Consider the following 20,960-nt stretch of genomic DNA (forward strand, 5'->3'; position numbering starts at 1 on the left):
TGTTATGCAGCTGAACTCCGCCTGAACTCTCCTCACAAAAAGCTTCACCTCCAAATGACCCACTCACAGGCCTTCTCCTTCCCAGTGACATCACAGGGGAGCTCCCCCCCACCTCCTCCTCCTCCTCCTCTTCGTCTGCCAGGGCTGCCACCAGCATGCGGCAGCCACACCGCTGAGCCAAAAGCAGACCTACCATGAACAGATAAAAAGGTGTTTTGTCTGTTCAGGAAGCCAGTAAGGAATTTTTAAAAAGGCTGTTCAGATATTTAAGAAAAAGAAGACTGAGCAATAAGGAGGTACTCCGTCTCTCTCTCTCTCTCTCTCTCTCTCTCTCTCTCTCTCTCTCTCTCTCTCTCTCTCTCTCTCTCTCACACACACACACACACACACACACACACACACACACACTGTGCCTTAGAATCCCCAGTATTCCATCACACCTGCCAGCCAAGTGGAAAGAAAGCAGACAGACAGCCTGATATTCATTCAAACTAATATTGTTAAGCAGAATTACTCCAGTAGTTCTTGCTCCTGCACTGGAAGGCAGGGTAGAACTATTACCCACATAACCTAGTATAGCGGACAGATGTTTGCCCAAATCACCTGAGTTACTAGGGATTTAAATAAGGAATTTCCAATTCAGAGATCATGTTCTGAGATAACATATTACATCCATACATTGGTTTGGGAATATGGAATGTACTTTGTCCTTTAGCCCTGTGGAAGAATAAATTTGGGCAAATATATCTCAGTGTTTCACACCACAAAAATATTGTAGATCAGGAAGAAATCTATTTTCACATGAAGGATGTTGTTTAATTGATGGGCCCTTACAAACAGTGATTACATATTTTTTATTTTTTTTCTACTGCATTACATATACCTGTATTTATTCTGCACTTGTATATAATGTGTTGCCTTTAAAGTGAAGGGTATTAACACACTATAATCATTTCTTCTTTTTTTTTAAAGGATCTTGAATGGTCAATTGAAATATTAAATCTCACAATAGATCTGTCTACTGAATAGCTGTAACATGCTTTCAGCAATATTTAGTATCAGCAATCATCAAAAGGGACATTTAGTCTTTATACACTCTCCAAACTGTCACAGTTTGCAACCTGCCATTCTAGACACATAACTATCAAAATAATATCATATAGCTCAAAATGAGCACAGCACTTGCTCTGAATAAAATGGTAGGCTTTGTTACAGACGCACACATTTACACAAGCATGCACTAGATAGATAAGAACATTAAGAGCTTACTGGAGAAGACGAGTGAGATAATCTAATCCAGAATTCTGTGTTCCAAGGTGACCAACCAGATGCATTCAGGAAGTTTGCAATAGCCTTCTTCCACTGTTAACTCCCTAGCAGCTGGTATTAAGAGATACAAAGTCTTCGACTTACGACCACAATCGAACCCAAAATTTCCGTTTCTAAGCCAGACATTTGTTAAGTGAGTTTTACCCCATTTTATTAGCTTTCTTGCTACATTTCTTAAGCAAATCACTGCAGTCATTAAGTTAGTCACATTGTTATAAAGTGAATCTGGCTTCCCTGTTGAGTTTTCTTGTCAGAACACCGTAAAAAGGGATCATATGACCCCGAGACACTGCAACCGTCATAAATATGAGTCAGTCGCCAAATGTTTGAATTTTGATCATGTAACTATGGGGGTACTGCAATGCTCGTAAGTGTGGAAGTTACTGTTGTAACTTCGAACAGTCACTAAATGTATTGTTGTAAATTGAGGATTACCTGTATTGCCTATGATTCTCATGATAATAAAAAGCCATTAAGACAACTACCCATTGATGGCTCAAACTTCTGCAAATTTGCTCAGCCTTCTTTTAAAACCAACTTAGTTTTACATCACTGCATCTGGTGCCAGCAGACTGTGCCAGTTGCTGGTTTGTGTAAAGAAATACCCATACGCTTTTTTAAAGTTCATAAATCAGAAATGGGTTCAGCAGGTTCGGATCAGTTCTGGAGAACCAGTAGCAGAAATTTTGAGTAGTTTGGAGAACCGGTATATACCACCTCTGACTGGCCCCGTCCCCATCTATTCTCTGCCCCCGAGTCCCAGCTGATCGGGAGGAAATGGGGATTTTGCAGTAACCTTCCCCTAGATTGGGGAAGGAATGGAGATTTTACAGTATTCTTCCCATGCCACGCCCACCAAGCCATTCCCACAGAACTGGTAGTAAAAAAATTTGAAACCCACCACTCTCATAAACTCCTTTTGTTTAATTGTAATAGATGAACCTCCAAACTCTACCACTATGAGAAAGAGAGGAAAAATGTATCTGAACCCACAATTGCCACACTATGCACAATTTTATATTCCTGCCCACTTTCACTTCAAATTAAAAATCCCAGATACTTTAGCCTTTCCTCATACAGGAGTTTCTATATCTCATCATCACTTCCACTGTTCTTTTCTTTGCATAAGATGTGCTTTTCTCTTAAATATTTGATTTACAAAAATTGCATGAAGGAGGTTGAAGTGTTCACAATAGCAGTATTACGTTATAAAGAGGAGGAGCAACAGTGATAAAGAAAGCCACCTAAATTTTAATCATATAAACCAAGAATGCAGCTTTGCACTGATTCAGACCACTGAGCCACGTTTTTTTTCAGTTGTGTATACATGAATGAGGAATTGTGCTAACTCTCTAAAGCAATATTTTGCAATTTAGTACTAAATTATATATAAAAAACGTGAACTAACATTACTTATGATGACAAACTCTGCAAGTCAACACACATTTGCAGGCCAGGACTACAAACAGAAATGAGCCCTTTGTAGGATAATTGTCATATATTCTACTCCATGTAATATTTATTTATTTATTTATTTATTTATTATTCGAATTTCTATACCGCCCTTCTCCTTTCGGACTCAGGGCGGTGAACAGCCAGAATAAAAAACATTTATACATAAGTACGATTAAAAAATAGATTTAAAATAATTAAATTTGGCCCATAATTTAAAATTTATCAATTTAAAATCCATATCAAAATTTAAAACCAACCATAAAATCATAAAATCAAGAGAGACCGGCTAACTGAAAGAGATGAGTTTTTAGGGCCCGACGAAAGGTCCGGAGGTCGGAGATCACTTGTATCTCTGGGGGTAGATTGTTCCAAAGGGTAGGTGCCACCACAGAGAAGGCTCTCCTCCTGGGGGTCGCCAGCCGGCATTGTCTAGCCGACGGCACTCTGAGGAGGCCCTCTCTGTGGGAGCGAACTGGCCGGTGGGAGGCTATTGGTGGCAGAAGGCGGTCCCGTAAGTACCCTGGCCCTAAGCCATGGAGCGCTTTAAAGGTGATCACCAACACCTTGAAGCGCACCCGGAAGTCCACCGGAAGCCAATGCAGCTCGCGCAGGAGAGGAGTCACATGGGAGCGCCCAGTCGCTCCCATAATCCCCCGCGCGGCCGCATTCTGCACCAGTTGGAGCCTCCGGGTGTACCCCAAGGGGAGCCCCATGTAGAGAGCGTTACAATAGTCCAGACGAGAGGTGACGAGTGCTTGAGTGACTGTGCGTAGGGAGTCCCGATCCAGAAAGGGGCGCAACTGGCGTATCAGGCGAACCTGATAAAAAGCCCCCCTGGCCACCACGGCCGTCATATGCCCTTCTAAAGACAGCCGTGCGTCCAGGAGGACGCCCAAGTTGCGGGCCCTTTCTGTGGGGGCCAATGATTCGCCCCCAATAACCAGCGATGGCGTCAGCTGGCTATACCGGGACGCCGGCAGCCACAGCCACTCGGTCTTGGAAGGGTTGAGTCGAAGCCTGTTTCTCCCCATCCAGACCCGCACGGCCTCTAATAGTTCTCTAGATTTTGGGTTTTTTAAAAAGAAAAATATGCTTCTTAAAACATTACATTCAGAATAATGTCTAATGAAACCATGAACCCCTAAGATGTTTGGGAGTCAGAAATTCCATGCTTCTATCTTGCCCAAGAGGAACAAAGCAAATTATACAAAGTAGAATGCTTAAACTGAACAATTCAAATTTGTTGTCTTGGAATTCAGATAACATACTGCTCATGGATTTATATTCTGGGATATTACTGGCATAAATACTTCAAGAAACTAGAATGGTTTCTCCAGAGACAGAAAGGGGCTTGCAGAATTGTGTTCACTTAATTAAGCGTAAGTATAGATCAGGCACAGTCAACAGTTACAAGAGTTTGGAGGGACAACAGTAGCCCAGCTTTCTTATAAATACTTTTAATTGGGTTTCTTTAGGCTTAGGGAGATCAGTACTGAAAAAGAGTTCATCTTGAATTCTAGCATTCCAACAAAAAAGCTATCACCAGATCAATGGAGCAGGATATAATTTACTATCTAGTCAAATGCCTGATTTAAACTATGCCCAACAGATTGATGAGGAGGATCATCAAAATAGACTTGGCACCATTCCTAACCACCAATCAACTGATACTTCCCAAGAAATCTCCAATCACTAACCAATCAAGTTCCTCATTCAAATTCAGCAGAGACCATAATATTGCAAAACAACCCATACTTCTAAACTTGCACAGAGAGAACCTTGTTGGAACATGAGATAAAACATCTGTTAAAATGCTATCTGTATTTCAATATTGATTTCCCCAATCAAAAGAGAACTCTAAAAAGGCATGTTCAACGTTTACACTGACTGTCAAACAGATAATTCAAAAGAACAAGTAAAACTATGCAATCAAGACAATCATTTCTGCATTTCTCCTTGCCCCAGATTGCTTAGTCAGACTCATGAGGCAATTCATTTCCAATGTGAAATGCTATCCTTAGCCCTTGAAGAATTTATAGCATCACCATAGGAAGCTTTTCAGAGGTAGTTATCCTCAGTAATTCATCAAACATTCCCTACAATTAACTCCCAATCTCCACCCTTCGTTTTAAGTAATGTTCAATGCTCCGTATCTGTAATAAATATCATAATTTCCCACAAATCTACACAAAGATACATAGACTCATAGATGCAATCATAAAGACCATATAATGTAAATGCTACGGCACGTTTGACTGTTATACAGAATTTTACCTGTTTAGGTAGAAAATTCTGGTTCTCTCAAAATAAGCATTTTTAATGCTCTTCTTTGCACATATTGAAACAACTTTTCTCCAGATATCCATCTAACAGAAAAGACAAAATGCTTGCCACACCTATAATCATGCAACTTAGAAAGCCCAGAATCAAATTAATCATCCAGCACAGTTTATGTGAAGTTCACCCAAGATCTTCTCTAAAACACTAACTGTATATTTCTAGGCAACAGATAATAATCATGTGCAATATTTAATCTGTGCAATATTTGTAATATTAATATCCAGGCCTTCCATATTTGTTTAATGCCAAGTTCTATCAAGGATCATGGGACATAAAAAAACAAACCACTGTGCATCGAGGAACAGAGTCTTGAAAGAAAGGATGAGTTTTCAAACAGCTAAATGGTCAAACCTTATTTTCCTATAAGTTAAATGCTGCCAGAATTCAGGGATTCACAACAACAGAAACCTTAAAAAGGCAAGATCACACTTGCATCTTACTTTTAAAAAAAAAATTAGTATTGGGAAATAAAAAGAACTCTAAAACCCAAACACAGAGAATAAAAAAATAGTAATAATTCTTCATCTGATAAGGAAACTCCTAAGGGCTTTTTGTCAAACTGTTTGATATAGTGTGAAAGTGTTTTTATGACACTCCCATAAACATATACCAATCCAACCTAAGTGTGCCTTCCAAGCCCCCAAGGCTTCAAATCTTTCCTAAGAACATTCAGAAACAACACGCACGTACCCCCCATTCTTTTCTCCCTCTAAAAAAGAAATTCTTGCACAAGATACATAAACTTTCTAATATGGGGGAGTTGTATATGGAAAAGATCACTGAAAAAAAAATCATTTTTCTTTCTTTCACAGGACAATGTTCAGTAACAGAGGCCTTTTCAAATTTTCAACAGTTTTGTTACTCCATACTTTAAAAAAAAATCATTAAAAATGTGATATACTCTAATCACCAAAAGTGTTTATCTTAGGAATGCTCAAAAGTTTCTCCTGAATCCTGGATCTTCCTTCAGCACATTAATTTCAGATGAAGAAGGGATAGCATTACCACATTCTGGGAATTTTGTCTGTTACAGTCCAGTGACTGCATTTTTGTAGCCAGATTTGCTAGCCTAAATCTGCGGAAGTGACTTTCTAGTTAATGAACATGTGTAATGAATGCTTTAGCTGCTCAAATTTTCTGTAGCTGCAGTGAAAAAAAAGGAAGCATAGTTTATCCTCATTTTTAAAAATACTGAAGTTATAGCAACAAATAACACATTTTATGAAATACAAAGAATTGTGATACATTATTAAATCCAATACTAAATGTGCTGGCCGAGTCTAATCAGCTTGATTTACATTAATGAAAATAATGATAATACACAATATTACAATATGATTTAGAAATCTATTATACCAGTATGTTTATAAAGGTTCTTAGTGCTCATAAAAAAATCATTAGCTTAAACCTTAATGGCAGAGAATTAAAATACTTCAATTTCTTCATTTCCGCCACAAATTGAATCATGGAATAATTAGTTTTACGCTGATGCATGCAACATAATGCAGGGCCTTCAATAAAGAAGAACAGACTATCCTCTTTAGCAGGTTCTAAAGACTATGAGCCAACAGCTGGCCCTTTCTGTCCTACCCAAAACCCTTTTTCTCTATCACAGATAGAGAGCAGAGGGAGTAAAAAATATTCTTTCAAGTCATGATTAATGCAAATTTATTTATTTATTTTTATTTTTAATTTGATTTATATGCCGCCCTTCTCCGGAGACTCAGGGCGGCTTACAATGTGCTAAGCAATAGCCTTCATGCTTTTGTATATTTATACAAAGTCAGCTTATTGCCCCCACAACTGGGTCCTCAATTTACCTACCTTAGAAAGGATGGAAGGCTGAGTCAACCTTGAGCCTGGCGAGATTCGAACCTGCAGTAATTGCAGGCAGCTGGTCTTAATAACAGGGTGCTTTAGACCACTGTACTACCAAGGCTCTACATGTCTACATTAGAGAGGGAGTGTGTATGTATATATGTGTATGTATGTATGTGTATGTGTGAAAATACTTTTCGTAGGCTTTATGTGTATTTCTCTTTAGCCAGGTTCTTCCTACGTAAACCAAGATTTTTATGCAGCCCTAGTTCAGTGAAATCACAATCCACTAGTTTCTAGGCTTTTTTTCTGGCACTCAGCAAACACTCTGCTGCCCTTAGTCTCCCAATAGGCAGCAGAGTGTTTGCTGGCTGCCAGAAAAAAAGCCTAGAAACTAATGGATTGTGATTTCACTGAACTAAGGCTGCATAAAAATCTTGGTTTACTTAGGAAGAACCTGGCTAAAGATGTATGTACGTATGTATGTATGTATGTATGTTTGAATGTAATGGACGTTGTCCTACCTGAACGTCCCTTTTATGCTCGATGCGCCATCAATCCTACTTCTGGGATCTTGATTGATGATTGGATGTACTGAGTGCCTATAAATATTTCTGCCGTCTTGGTACCGCCCCTTGTGACGTTAATCCTTCAATCTTTTTCACGAAGCAGATAATGAGGACGACACCGACGCATCTTCAGAAAACATCCAAATGCAGGATCACAGAAACAACACTGCAGATAAGGAGACAAAAGAAAACACACACACCACCCACAGCAGCAATGGTCGACAACAGGTGGGCCGGATTGGCAGCGCATCGAGCATAAAAGGGACGTTCAGGTAGGGCAACGTCCATTTTCCTGACTCGCTGCGCCGCCAATCCTACTTCTGGGACATACCCAAGTTCACTCATTGTCTGGGAGGGGTCGATCCATTGGCTGTCCCTGGGTGGATATTACAGACTGCAATACCCGCCTGCCGAAGGCAGCATCGGCAGAAGCAAAGGTGTCCAAACGATAGTGGCTGACAAATGAAGACAATGATGACCAAGTCGCCGCCCTACAGATGTCATCAACAGACGCCTGGGTAGCCCAAGCTGCTGAAGTAGTGGCACCTCGAGTGGAATGGGGTACAATGCCACCGGGCACAGCCCTAGCTTGTAAATGGTAAGCAGTTGATATACATGCTTTAAGCCACCTACCCACCGTATGAGAAGAGACTTTCTGTCCCATTGAAGCTGGTAAGAAGGACACCAGCAAGGCATCAGTTCGTCTAAAGGAAGCGGTACGTTTAATATAACGTCGTAAGGCTCTACGGACATCTAAAGTATGCCACTTTCTCTCTAGAGGGTGGTGGGGGTCAGGGCAGAAATTAGGGAGCGTAATCTCCTGACTTCTATGAAACTTAGAGTTCACTTTGGGTATGAACGCCGGATCTAGTGGGAGAACGACTCTATTCGGAAAAAATAACAGAGATCTGGGCGAATAGACAGTGCAGCAATCTCCGAAACTCTCCTAGCCGAAGTTACTGCCAGAAGAAAGGCCATTTTCAGAGTCAAATTACGTAACAAGGCTGCAGCCAAAGGTTCAAATGGGTCAGATGTAACGGCTTGTAAGACTAACGTCAAATTCCAAGTCGGAAAACGGTGTATCACCGGAGGTGACAAATTGACTGCTCCTCGTAAAAAAGCCTTAATCTTTAAATTTTGAGAAAGAGGTTGACGACCTTCACCAGTTAAGACAGTGGCCAAAGCTGCCACTTGCCGTCGAAGCATAGAAGAAGCCAATCCCTTGTCCAAACCAGATTGAAGGAACTGTAAAATTCCAGAGATTGTTGGTGAAGTAGGATCCACAAGCTTGGTAGCACACCATCGGACAAAGGAGGACCAGGATACGTTATAAATTCGAATAGTTGAGGGACGCCTAGCTGCCTGAATAGTTGAAATGATATCCGATGGTATATTATCCTTCCTCAGGATGATGCGTTCAAGTACCAAACAGTCAACTTTAACAAGTCTGGATCTGGACATTGAACGATCCCTTGCAGAAGGACCGACTGGTCCCGGGGAATTCGCCAAGGTGGTTTTACTGACAGACCCTTTAGATCGGCGAACCACGTCCTCCTTGGCCAATAAGGTGTTACCAGCAGAATCTCAGCCTTCTCCAATAGTATCTTCCGGATAACTCTTGGTAGAATTGGAATTGGGGGAAAGGCATACATTAAGCCTTTCGGACATGGGCACCGAAGAGCATCATGACCTTCTGCGGCTGGAGACGGGAATCTGGTGAAATACCTGGGAAGCTGAGCGTTCCGAGGACTCGCGAAGAGGTCCACAATCGGAGTTCCGAACCTGAGGGAGAGGTTGTGGAATAGGCGGGGATGCAGCTGCCACTCCGACGGATCCAGCTGTTCCCTGCTGAGGTAATCAGCCTGCAAGTTGCTGGTGCCGGAAATGTGTTCTGCTTTCAGTGAAAGAACATTGTGTTCTGCCCAAGCCATCAGCCATTCCGTCTCTGCCATCAGGTCTCTGGAACGCGTGCCTCCCTGTCTGTTGACATGGGCCTTCGTGGCCACATTGTCCATCAGAATTAAGACGTGCTTGTTGTACACATGAGTCCGGAAGGCCAGAAGTGCAAGCCGAACCGCATGGAGTTCCAAGAAGTTGATACTGTGCCGTAGATCGGCCGGAGCCCAAGTGCCCTGCGCAATGTGTGAGTCCAGGTGAGCCCCCCAACCATGCAGGCTGGCATCCGTCGTTACGGTGACACGATGAGGGTCCAGAAACACAGTCCCGCATTGCAGAGCCGTGGATTCCCACCAGCGCAGCGATTTCTTGACGCTGTTCGAAACTATCACCTTGAGTAAAGAATCTGCTTGACCCGACCTTTGAAATGGCAGGAGGAACCATTGAAGGATGCGAAAATGACAAGCCCACGGCACTATTTGAATGCATGAGATGAATTTTCCCAACAATTGGGATAGTAGTAGTACAGTCACTTTTGGTCAAAGAAGTACCTGTCGAACCAGGTCCCTGATATTCGTTCAACGATCCGGGGACAGGAAGACCATTCCTTGAAGGGAATCTATAACAGAGCCCAGATGAAGAATACGATACGTTGGAATCAACTGGCTCTTTGGAATGTTGAGTACAAATCCATGGCACTGTAGAGCCTGACGGACCGCCTGCCTGTCGATGTCTGCTTGTGTCGTGGAAGATGACAAGATCAACACATCGTCCAGATAACAGACAATGCGGATAGAGCGCTCCTGCACTGACGCCGTCAGAGCTGCTAGTATTTTCGTGAATGTCCGGGGCACCAACGAAAGTCCAAACGGCATGGCCCTGTATTGAAAATGGTGTCCTTCGAAGGCGAATCGGAGGAATCGTCTGTGTTCTGGGTGAATAGGCATGTGAAGATATGCCTCCTTTATGTCTACAGATTGCATCAGGTCTCCCCGACGGATGCATGCTAGAATTGTGTGAAGCGAATGCATTTTGAAACGTCGATATAAAATAAAGAGAGTCAGGTCCTTGAGGTTTAGAATACCTCTCCAGCCCCCCGAACTTTTGGGGACCAGGAACAAAGTTGAATAGTATCCAGTCCGAAGTTGGTCGTTGGGAACCGGCTCTATGGCTTCTATTTCTAACAAGTGGTGAATCTCGAGTAGCATAAGTTGACGTTTCAGGGGATTCTCTGACGTTGGACATGGAAGGAAACGATCCGGCGGGGAGGAGAGGAACTCCAGTTTGAGGCCATGTGTGACAGTGTGAAGAATCCAGGCATCTGTGGAAGTGACTCCCACTGATGGTAAAATACCTGAAGACGGCCCCCCACCGGAATGAGAGGCAGAAAGTCATTTGCCTCGACGGAAGGCTTTCGAGCCAGAACCACGGAATGGTCTACGGAAGCTGGTCTGGCGTCTTCCTCGGTCACGAAAGGTAGGCCTACCTGCAGATGGGAAATATCCCTGATGGTAAGATCGGTTAAAATAGGATCTGCTGGTGCCGGAATCGGCCCGAAAGGACTGGCGGCCGTAAGGAGAAGGTCTGCGATCCAGTCTCCTGAAGGACGTAGGAAGAACCTTCCTCTTGTCACGGCCTTCTACGAGGATGGAGTCCAAGGCCGCGCCAAATAGCGAAGAGCCCTTGAATGGCGCAGAAGTGAGTCTCCACTTGGACTTAGTGTCAGCCCGCCAATGTCGGAGCCACAACAATCAGCGAGAAACTACAGACGAAGTGAGTGCCCTTGAAGCGAACTTCGCTGCATCCAGGGAAGCATCTGCCGCAAATTCGGCTGCAGCAAGCAGTTTGGTGATATCTTGATGTATTCTGGCCTCCTCTGGGGGCACCCTGTCTCTTAATTGGCGAAGCCATATAAGGGATGCCCTATTAAAAAATGAAGCGGCAGTAGCTGCTCAAATTGCCCATGCAGCCTCTTGATGAGTTTTTCTACACAATAGCTCAGCGCTCTTGTCTTCCATTCGCAGTCCGTCCCCAACATCACCAGCCAGAACTGAAGAAGATACAAGGCTAGCCACAGGTTCATCTATAGACGGCAATTGTAGCAAAGACTCTAGGTCTGGGGCGGCACAATACATCCGTTTGTCATGGCCGGAAGGGCCGGCCAAGGAGCCGGGACGTTCCCAAGGTCGCTGAATCACCTGAGCAAACAAAGCAGGAAATGGAATATAATCGTGCTCAGGTTGAGGCATTTTAAATAATGAATCAGACATAGATGGCTGGTCTTGTGAAGAGGAAGGAGGGTCAATGACCTTGCCCATATTGGTGGCCACCTTAGCCTTATGCAACAAGGAAGAAAAAAGAGCAGGTTTGAAGAGTCCCAGAAAAGGTGGCTTATCAGATAAAGGCTCATCATCTTCAGACATATCAAAGTCATCAAAATAATCCTCCTCATAATCAGAGCCTTCCACGCCATGGGCGGTAGAAGCATACTTAGATGTAGATGGTTGAGGTACAGATGCAGAAGGCATAGGCCTTGCTGTAACCACAGTTAAAGGCTGCATTGAAGAATGTTGAAAGGTGGACTGCAAGAAATTGGTAAATGCTTGGGAAAGCATAGTTTGAAAATCAAACACCTGACCTAGACCAGGAGTAGGCATTTGTTGAGGTTGCGATCCAGAGGGAACAGTGACAGGATCTGGAGCCCCAGATGGCAACTGAACCGAAGATGGATGGTGAACATGATCACCCTGCGCACAGAGCAGATTGTGGCCTTGAGGCACAAGGATAATGTCGCCTTGTGGCCAAACAGGAAGATTGGTCTCTTGAGGATCAGCCATAGGAGGCACAGGAGACTGGACCAGAGTATCCTCAGTATGCAAAGTAGAAGACTCCTCAGATTGTAAAACCTTGTGAAACTGCTTCTCTAGAGCATTATGCAATCTGGCAGCGAGTTTGTCTAAAACACCTTCCGCTGTAGCAGACTTAGGAGCTGTTTTTGCCACACCCCTGGTTTTGGCCTTTCTTTTTCCAGCAGACTTAGGAGAGGGAGCACTACGAGGGGAAGCTTCCCATTCATTATCTGAAGAGATAGGGGAATCAGCCATAACTCCCAAAGGGTACTATAAGCAGTAACTAATCTTTTTATTTTATTTTATTTTATTTTATTTTATTTTATTTTATTTTATTTTATTTTATTTTATTTTATTTTATTTTATTTTATTTTATTTATTTTATTTTATTTTATTTTATTTTATTTTATTTTATTTTATTTTATTATTTTATTTTATTTTATTTTATTTTATTATTTTATTTTATTATTTTATTTTATTTTATTTGTAATTTGTTAATCAAGTAACTCTTATTTGTATTATATATATATATATAAAATTAATGAACAGTAAAGAACTGTAAATAATCACTTCTCTTGAGCCAATGAACCATCTGTCAGTTTGAAGAACGAAACAGTGGCTGCAAAGCCTTGCTAGCAGGCCACCCTGCGCTTCTCCAAGGAACAGTGAAGGTCTCTCAGCAAAATGGCGACCGTAGGAGAACTCTGTAAGAAAAGGCAGCTATGCCACACCTCATAAAAAGGGAAGAAACACAAAATTAGGTACCAAATTAAACTAGCTCAATAAATATATGTGGTAAGAAAACACAGTCTCCCACAATCTGACGGAGCCAAGTAAATAAATATCAGAGGCCAAGAAATTTCAAAATTAAAATGGCGGGAAATCGTAACCGTCACGACACTTTTTATATTAACAGGGTATGCTACTGACGAGCAGGGACCCCGAAACCATCAGTAAAGCCTAATTGGCGCAAGTGGAAGCTGATCTGTTGACAAACAAACCAGCATGACCAACAACGGCACCCCCGGAGACTCAGAAGGCTCAAAAATAAAGGCGCCACGATTTTTACTCACAAAATACCAGTCCGGCGCTCCGTTTCTCCAACAATTATTTCCGGACGTCCCCACAGCCGGGCTACTTAAATAAGCGCCTCTCAGCTGTTTTTCGGCGAGCAGAAGCCCAGGCTGGATCGGCAGTTTGATTACTGACCGAAACCGCCGCTCGCGCCTCAGAACAACAGGGGGTGAACAGAAAATGGCGGATCAGCAATTAGGCAGCAAACGCCGAATACCGCTGCTCCGGAAGGCTCCAATGATCTCCAAAACAAGTTTAAGCCAGAAAGCACAACAAAAAATGAAATGAAATCCAACAATAAATTTAAATTTAATAATTCACTCTGAAGTATAGGCACTCAGATGTACTCCTTTCCACTGAGTGAAAAAGACTGAAGGGTTAACGTCACAAGGGGCGGTACCAAGACGGCAGAAACATTTATAGGCACTCAGTACATCCAATCATCAATCAAGATCCCAGAAGTAGGATTGGCGGCGCAGCAAGTCAGGAAAATTTAAGAATACCATGTAGATACAAGCAATGATTGGAAATACTGTATGAGTGAGTGAGTGTGTATATCACACATACAAATATATATGTGTATGTATATATATATATATATTTGTGTGTGTGTGTGTTTGTGTACATATATATATATACGCACACACAAATGTGTGTGTGTGTGTGTGTGTGTGTATATGTGTATATATATATATATATACACACACACGCACACACACACGCACACACACACACAAGGGGTGTGCATAAGCGCACCAGCGTGCCAATCGTCCCTGTCCTACTGTCCCCATTTATTTGTACCCATTTCCTGTGTTCATATTCATGTTTATACTTATACCTGTTATTTCATACATGTCTGATAAAATAAATAAATAAATAATATACAGTATATCTGGAAGAATTTCTAACTTTATTTTATTATTCCAACTTTGACTCTTCAGACTCTTCAGTGATTCTGGGCAACTTAGATTTTAAAAGTAAAAAGAAAACAAAATATATCAAAGAAAAAGAGTACAGCTGACCAGAAAAACCAAAGGGTTAATACCATCATAATGCAAGGCCACGGAGAATAACTTCTTTGATAACTCCTTCCCAATATGACATCAACATACATATATCCCATATCAGCATTTCTATAACATTAACCAGATTTGATACAACAGAAATTATTATTTTAAAAAGATTGAGTTTTTAAATCTGACCCCCCCAACCTGAACAGAAAAATGCAGCTTATGTGTATGTATGTGCATGCTGCTTGCATTCAACAGAAAAACTCAGTGGGGCCTGTTTAAATAATAATAGAAAGTCAGAGGCTCTGCTTAGCTAGCAGATTTTCAAACAAAAAACCCCAAACATCCTGTAGAGAACATGACAAATGTCTGTTTTGACTCATTTAGTAAAAGGCTGCCATGAAAGAGAAAGGAGGAAACATACAAAGAAAGAAAGAAAAAAGCATAAGAAAGAAAATAGAGCATAAGTGAGGGACCAAAAGAAAGATTAAATATAGGAGGAGAAAACAAATGGAATACAGTAGATATTTAGAAAAAGTAGGAGGAAAATACACAAAAAGTTTGAGAAACTGATGGTCTTGCTATTAGAACAATTCCTATTTAACTTTCCCAACAAAATTAATGGAATTAAAAAGAATTCTGGCTAGATCACATCCTGAGTCAGAAAGGAAGTTTGGGGCCTACCAGTAAATCTCTTGCTAAAATCATCAATTCCTAATTTTCTCAGTTCCTTCAAATTCAGTTCAATTCCTAATGAATGCTTGGAAATATCCAGACATTTCCCTGGGAACAATATGAAATCCCTAAAGATTTCCTGATTGCCCCCCCATCCAAATAGTAATTAGGTCCAAACCTGCTTTAACTTTTCCAGATCCGCCAAGAGTAGCTGGTTGCTGCCACAACCAAAACCAAACAAGAGTAGATTTTCACATCGAAAAATATGTGAGTTTGCTTCTGGTACTTTTATACATTCCTATGCCAGAAATATCACTTCCTTAAGGTTTAGCACATGTCTTTCTCTGCCTAAATCATTACTGTGCTTCAGACAATACTTGATAGAGCTTCAGGTTCTAATAAAAAAGTAAATTAGTTAGATTAAGTGAAATTAGATTACTATGTAATTCTTTCGGTTACTTAAGGCAGAGTAATTTCTTCAAGAATAAATCAATGTAAACTCCTCGTTTAGAAATATATTTTAGCTGCCATTTCTAGTGCTTCCAGATATTTTGGCCGTATAACATATATGGTTAATGTTATATAGATAGTCCTCGAATTATGACCACAATTGAGCCCAAAATTTATGTGGATAAGCGAGACATTTAAATTAATTTTGCCCTGTTTTATGATCTCTCTTGTCACAGTTATTAAGTGAATCACTGCAGTTATTAAACACAGTTGTTTACGTGAATCTGGCTTCCCTATTGCTTGACAAAAGTTGATAGCATGACCCAAGGACACTGCAACTGTCATAAATATGAGTCAGTTGTCAAGCATCTGAATTTTGATCATGCGACCATGGGGATACTGCAATGGTTGTAAGTGTGACATATGTCCCTTTTTCCAGTGCTGCTGTTAAGTTTGAACGGTCACTAAATGAACTGTTGTAAATCAAGAACTACATATATATGGCAATCTTGTATGTTTTACTTGTATTTACATGCAACTGCATGGCTTGTATGAGATTTCTCAATTTTATTTTATTCTCATTACAGATTGGCCTATAAACATGGATTCAAAGAGCTTAGCATTTTAAGATACTTAGGGAAGAATAGCATTTTAGAAATGAGTATGCGGATATTGAAATGGAATCCATAGGCATTTTTGAAGGGATGTTGAAATTGGGTATATATGTGTATACAGTATATTCTGTGTTTTAAATAGGAATTGTGCATTAAAAGAGATTGTGGAATCATAGTTCAATACTTCTGGAGGGCATCAAAGCTGGAATGGAAATAAATCACTAGCTTCTCTCTGAGTGAACACAGTACAACAATTAGGTTGTTTCGTAAATTGAAGTTCGACTGATTCTGGCATTCCTTGCATCAGTAAAGTCAATATTAATTTTCAGATGGGTCACAATTTAAAGCATGCCTGTATTTCATTTTAAATTCATTGTTAAAAATAATCACATATACGAACATTCTCACACACCTGAAATAAGTTCAGAGGTGGATTTCATACCATTCGTTGAACAGTCTTGTGATGCATAAATATTTGTTGCAAATAAAGTTTCATTGTGTGTAAATAGTTCTGCCTTCATATACAGATCTCACCAGTAATTTTGGGAGTTGTAATCCTAACACATCTGCAGGATATCAGTTGAAGGGTGAATTACACAACTTGCCACATCAACCATTTATCATGAGTGGTGAACAGAATCTGTTTGTAGAGGCTGAGTGCCCAGTGGAGTGAGAGGGATAGAAAGGATTGTTAAAGATGAAGTGGAACTGCCTGAATGAGGCCTAGTCTGTATATACCATAAAATGAAGAATGAACTTTCCAGAATTAAAAAAAAATTTACCCCCTGTAAAACAAACTTAACAGGTAAAGAGGATTTAGACTGCCCATCTTCTTTCTTGAGAATGCTGATTTGTAATTGAAGGGGTTTGTTCCTTAATTTCCAGCATTTTCCTGCTGATGCTTCAGAGTACTTTTAGATAGAGAAGGAATTTTTATAGTGCTGCTCAAAATTGGCCCTGGAGCTGTCAATTATTGTGTAGCCTTGCCTTATATTTGCTAAATATAAATTACTAAAAACCTGCCCTTCTGCTTTTGCTGAATCGGTAGAAGGGGGTGGTCCTTTGCTTGCAGTACAGCAAGCAAAACAGGAATAGTTAAGAGTGTTTAAGTGAGTGCATGTTTTGTGTTCTTATATGTGCTTTGAATTTTTGTTGTTGTTTTATGCCTGTCTAAAAAGGAAAGTAGCCACAACTATACACATTCCCTAAGCAAGTCCCAATAGAACATTTACCCCCACTGTTCTAGTGTGATGACAGAATGTATCCACACATAACTTTTTTGTAGTTTCGCTTATTCTATTAAAAGGCAAAACAGTATAAAGATGAAAATTATATTGGGGAACATTGCATGATCAAAGAGAAAGAGAGGACATAGGATGGTTTTGATCTTCTCAATTTCTAAACTGACTCTTAAAACTAATTTAGAAGATCAAAACACAAAGACTTTCCATAGTTAGTGAGCGGCTAAAGAGATTCACAGAACAAGCTATAGACAACACTAAAACAGGATGAGCAATTTGTGATTCAGGGGGCTACAGGAAGCCACCCATTGCCTCAGCGTAATTATAGGAACTAGGTTTTCATGATTTATTGGGGGAAGATAGCAAGTCATGTGAATATACCAGTAATGTTTTCGTTGTCGTTGCCATTTATTCTGAAAACCAGGAAAGCCTACAGAACAGTCTGACTGCCAGCAGTTGCTGAGTGATGGGTCCTTTCAGATAATAATGGGGGACAACCTAAGTAAGGTTAAAAGATTAAACAAAAGCCTCCCACAAGGCTCTGTAATGGCACCAACGCTATATATCAGATATGCTGGTGATAAGGGGATGCAAATTTGGATTCGCTGATAGTGGTACAAGAAAAATACATGGAAGTGGCTGTCTGAAGATCTTAAAATCTTGGGAAAATTCATCACTGACATGAGGATCAGTCCTAGCACCAGCAAAATAGTAACTATGTGCTTCCACCTTAACAATAAACTACCATACAAAAGCCCTGAACTTACTCCCACTTACTCTACTTACTTACAACAACTTACTCCCCTATGATCCAATAAGGTTATAATACTTTGGAGTAATATTGGATCAGGCTGTCTTCTACAAAAAACACCTAGAGAATACACTAGGTGTATTCTCTATTAGGAACAACATACTCCAGAAATTATGTGGAACTAAATGGGAAGCTTCAACTGCCACCCTAAGGTCAACAGCCCTAAGGTTGGTCAAATCCACAGCAGAATACTCTGCCTCTAATTGGCTTAACAGCTGCCATACTAGTAAGTTAAGCGCCAGACTCAACGATACCATGAGGATTATAACTTATTGGTTTCCTGTTCTGAGCCATATAGCACCTCTAGTTTTACGAAGGCAAGATGCATTAGTGAGAGAATACAGAAAAACTATGAAAGAAATAACTCCTACAGGTGCACAATGACCATTCTAATTTATCAGCAAGAAGACTCAAACCCAGGCAGTCCCCACTGGCACTTGCATAACATTTTCCTAACAACTTTAACATCAATTCCCAATGGAAAGCCAAATGGGTCACTGAATACCCAGTTATAGGAAGACATGTAAATGATCCCACAAAAAAGGTGTCAGACTTTGAACTACCACGTCAACACTGGACAATCCTGAATAGGATTTGTACCTCACATGGCATCTGCCAGGACTCTCTATCTAAATGGGGAATAGTATCCTCCCCTCAATGTGACTTCAGGGTCCTATGTCAAATCGTAGATCACATCATGACCAGATGTAAACTGAGGGCATATAACAGTCCAGTATCTGATCTAGTTGAAATATTAATTTATATTGCTAGTTCACAAATGATATGCCACACACTAAATAAATAGCATAAATAACCAGTAATGTTTTGTTAACCTGTGTTTAAAATTTAGCATATTGTATTAACTCAACTAATGTAAATAATTTAAAAATCTGATGCATCTTGAGTTCTAGCTAGGCACAAATAACATTTTCAGTCTTTAAGATTCAAAAGAAGAAGATACCTTATGAGTAAATTAAACTGTTTGTGTATTGAGCACATATCATAAGGTGAGATATAAGAAGCCAAAAGATACTTCATACAGGTAGTCCTCAACTTATAACCATAACTGAATCAAAAATTTCTGTTGCTAAGCAAGACAGTTGTTAAGCACATTTTATCCCATTTTATGAACTTTTTTCTCATAGTTTTTAAGCCAATCATTCATAGTTAAATTAGTAACACAGTTAAGTGACTTCCCCATTGACTTTATGTCAGAAGGTTGCAAAAGGTGATCATATGACGCCAGCACACTGCAAGCATTATAAACACATATATACATACATACATACATACATACATACATACATACATACATACCAGGGGTGAAATGCTCCCAGTTCGGATCACCCAATCCGGTAGTGATGGCAGCGGGTGGTTCAGAGAACCGATAGCAAAAATCCCTCCCCTCACATGCCCAGGTGAGCCGTGCAAACTTGAGAGGCTTTTTTTTTTTTACTTTTAAAAGCATTTTTTCTACAACCTCTTCCACTTTTGCTTTTAAAAGTAAAAAAAAAAAAGCCTCTCATGATCGTGTGGCTCAGCTGGGATCGTCAGAGACTTTTAAAAGCATTTTTTCTACAATCTCTTCAGCCGAAGAGGTTGTAGGGAAAAAAATGCCTTTAAAAGCCTCTGACGATCCCAGCTGAGTAGCCTGATCGTCAGAGGCTTTTAAAAGCATTTTTTTCTGCAACCTCTTAAGGTTGTAGAAAAACTGCTTTTAAAAGTTAAAAAAAAAAGTTGGCCACACCCACCCAGTCACATTACCCCCACCACCAAGCCACGCCCACAGAACCGGTAGTAAGAAATTTTACATTTCACCACTGATACATACATATATTGATCATGTAACCATGTGAATGCTGCAACGTTTGTAAGTGTGAAAATATGTCAAGGACTACCTGTATTCCAGTTGTCTGAATTATGCATCTACAAGGTAACCACAATATTAGTGCTGCTTAGAAAGACCCTGTCATGTGGCCTCTTGAATCAGGACCTGAGATTAGTTGTTGAAAACCAAATCTGCTGTCAGCAACAGATGTACATTAATCCAAAGGAAAGACTACAGAATTTAAAGTTTCTTTCTTTCTTTCTTTTTTTTGTCTTTAATAAATTTTATTTCTTTAAAAAAGTACAAACAGCGATTTGTCGATAACAGATCAGGGTGAGAACGTTACACAATATATAACATTCAATCTAAATAAACAGATAAAAAATAAAAGTCTAATCTAGCATTGTCCTCTTTTTATTCTATTATCTAACCAAACATATTATAGGTCCCAGCATTGGAAATAAGCATAGTCTTTTTGATCTCTTAAAATTTTAGTTAGCCTATCGGCTTCTGCACATTCCATGATTTTCCCTATAATCATATCTTCAGACGGTAGATCTTTACCCTTCCAGTTTTGGGCGAGGCATATTCTAGCCACACTTGTGATATAGACAATCAGATACCATTTGTTAGTGCCTATATTATCTGGCCTGATGTTTAATAAGTAAAATTCAGGTTTCAGTTGTAGTTTGTAACCAGTAATTTCTAACAACCACCTCTGTTTCCAAAATTCAGTTACTCTGGGACAAGTCCACCATACATGGAAATAGGTACCTAGCTCCCCACACTTCCAACAATTTGGGGAAAGTCCAGTAAACATTTTGGATAGTTGGGGAGGGAGGGAAGGTGCCACCTGTATACCATCTTCTACAAGTTTTCCTTATAAGTGGTTGCCATCAAAAATTTCAATTGTCTAGACCAAATTTCTTCCCATTTCGCCAAATCGATTGAGTGGCCAATATTTCTCCCCCAGGCAATCATCGAGTCTTTGACGATCTCAT

The 20,960-nt window shown here is 40.4% G+C and overlaps 1 protein-coding gene across 2 annotated transcripts in view; it reads right to left on the minus strand.

Annotated features, from left to right (window-relative positions):
• Positions 1 to 20,960, minus strand: part of RARA (retinoic acid receptor alpha) — a 204,794-nt gene that overhangs the window by 63,997 nt on the left and 119,837 nt on the right. The window lies entirely within an intron of this gene.

Source organism: Pantherophis guttatus, chromosome 4 (assembly GCF_059756535.1).
Source record: "Pantherophis guttatus breed Tessera chromosome 4, ASM5975653v1, whole genome shotgun sequence".
Lineage (NCBI taxonomy): Eukaryota > Metazoa > Chordata > Lepidosauria > Squamata > Colubridae > Pantherophis > Pantherophis guttatus.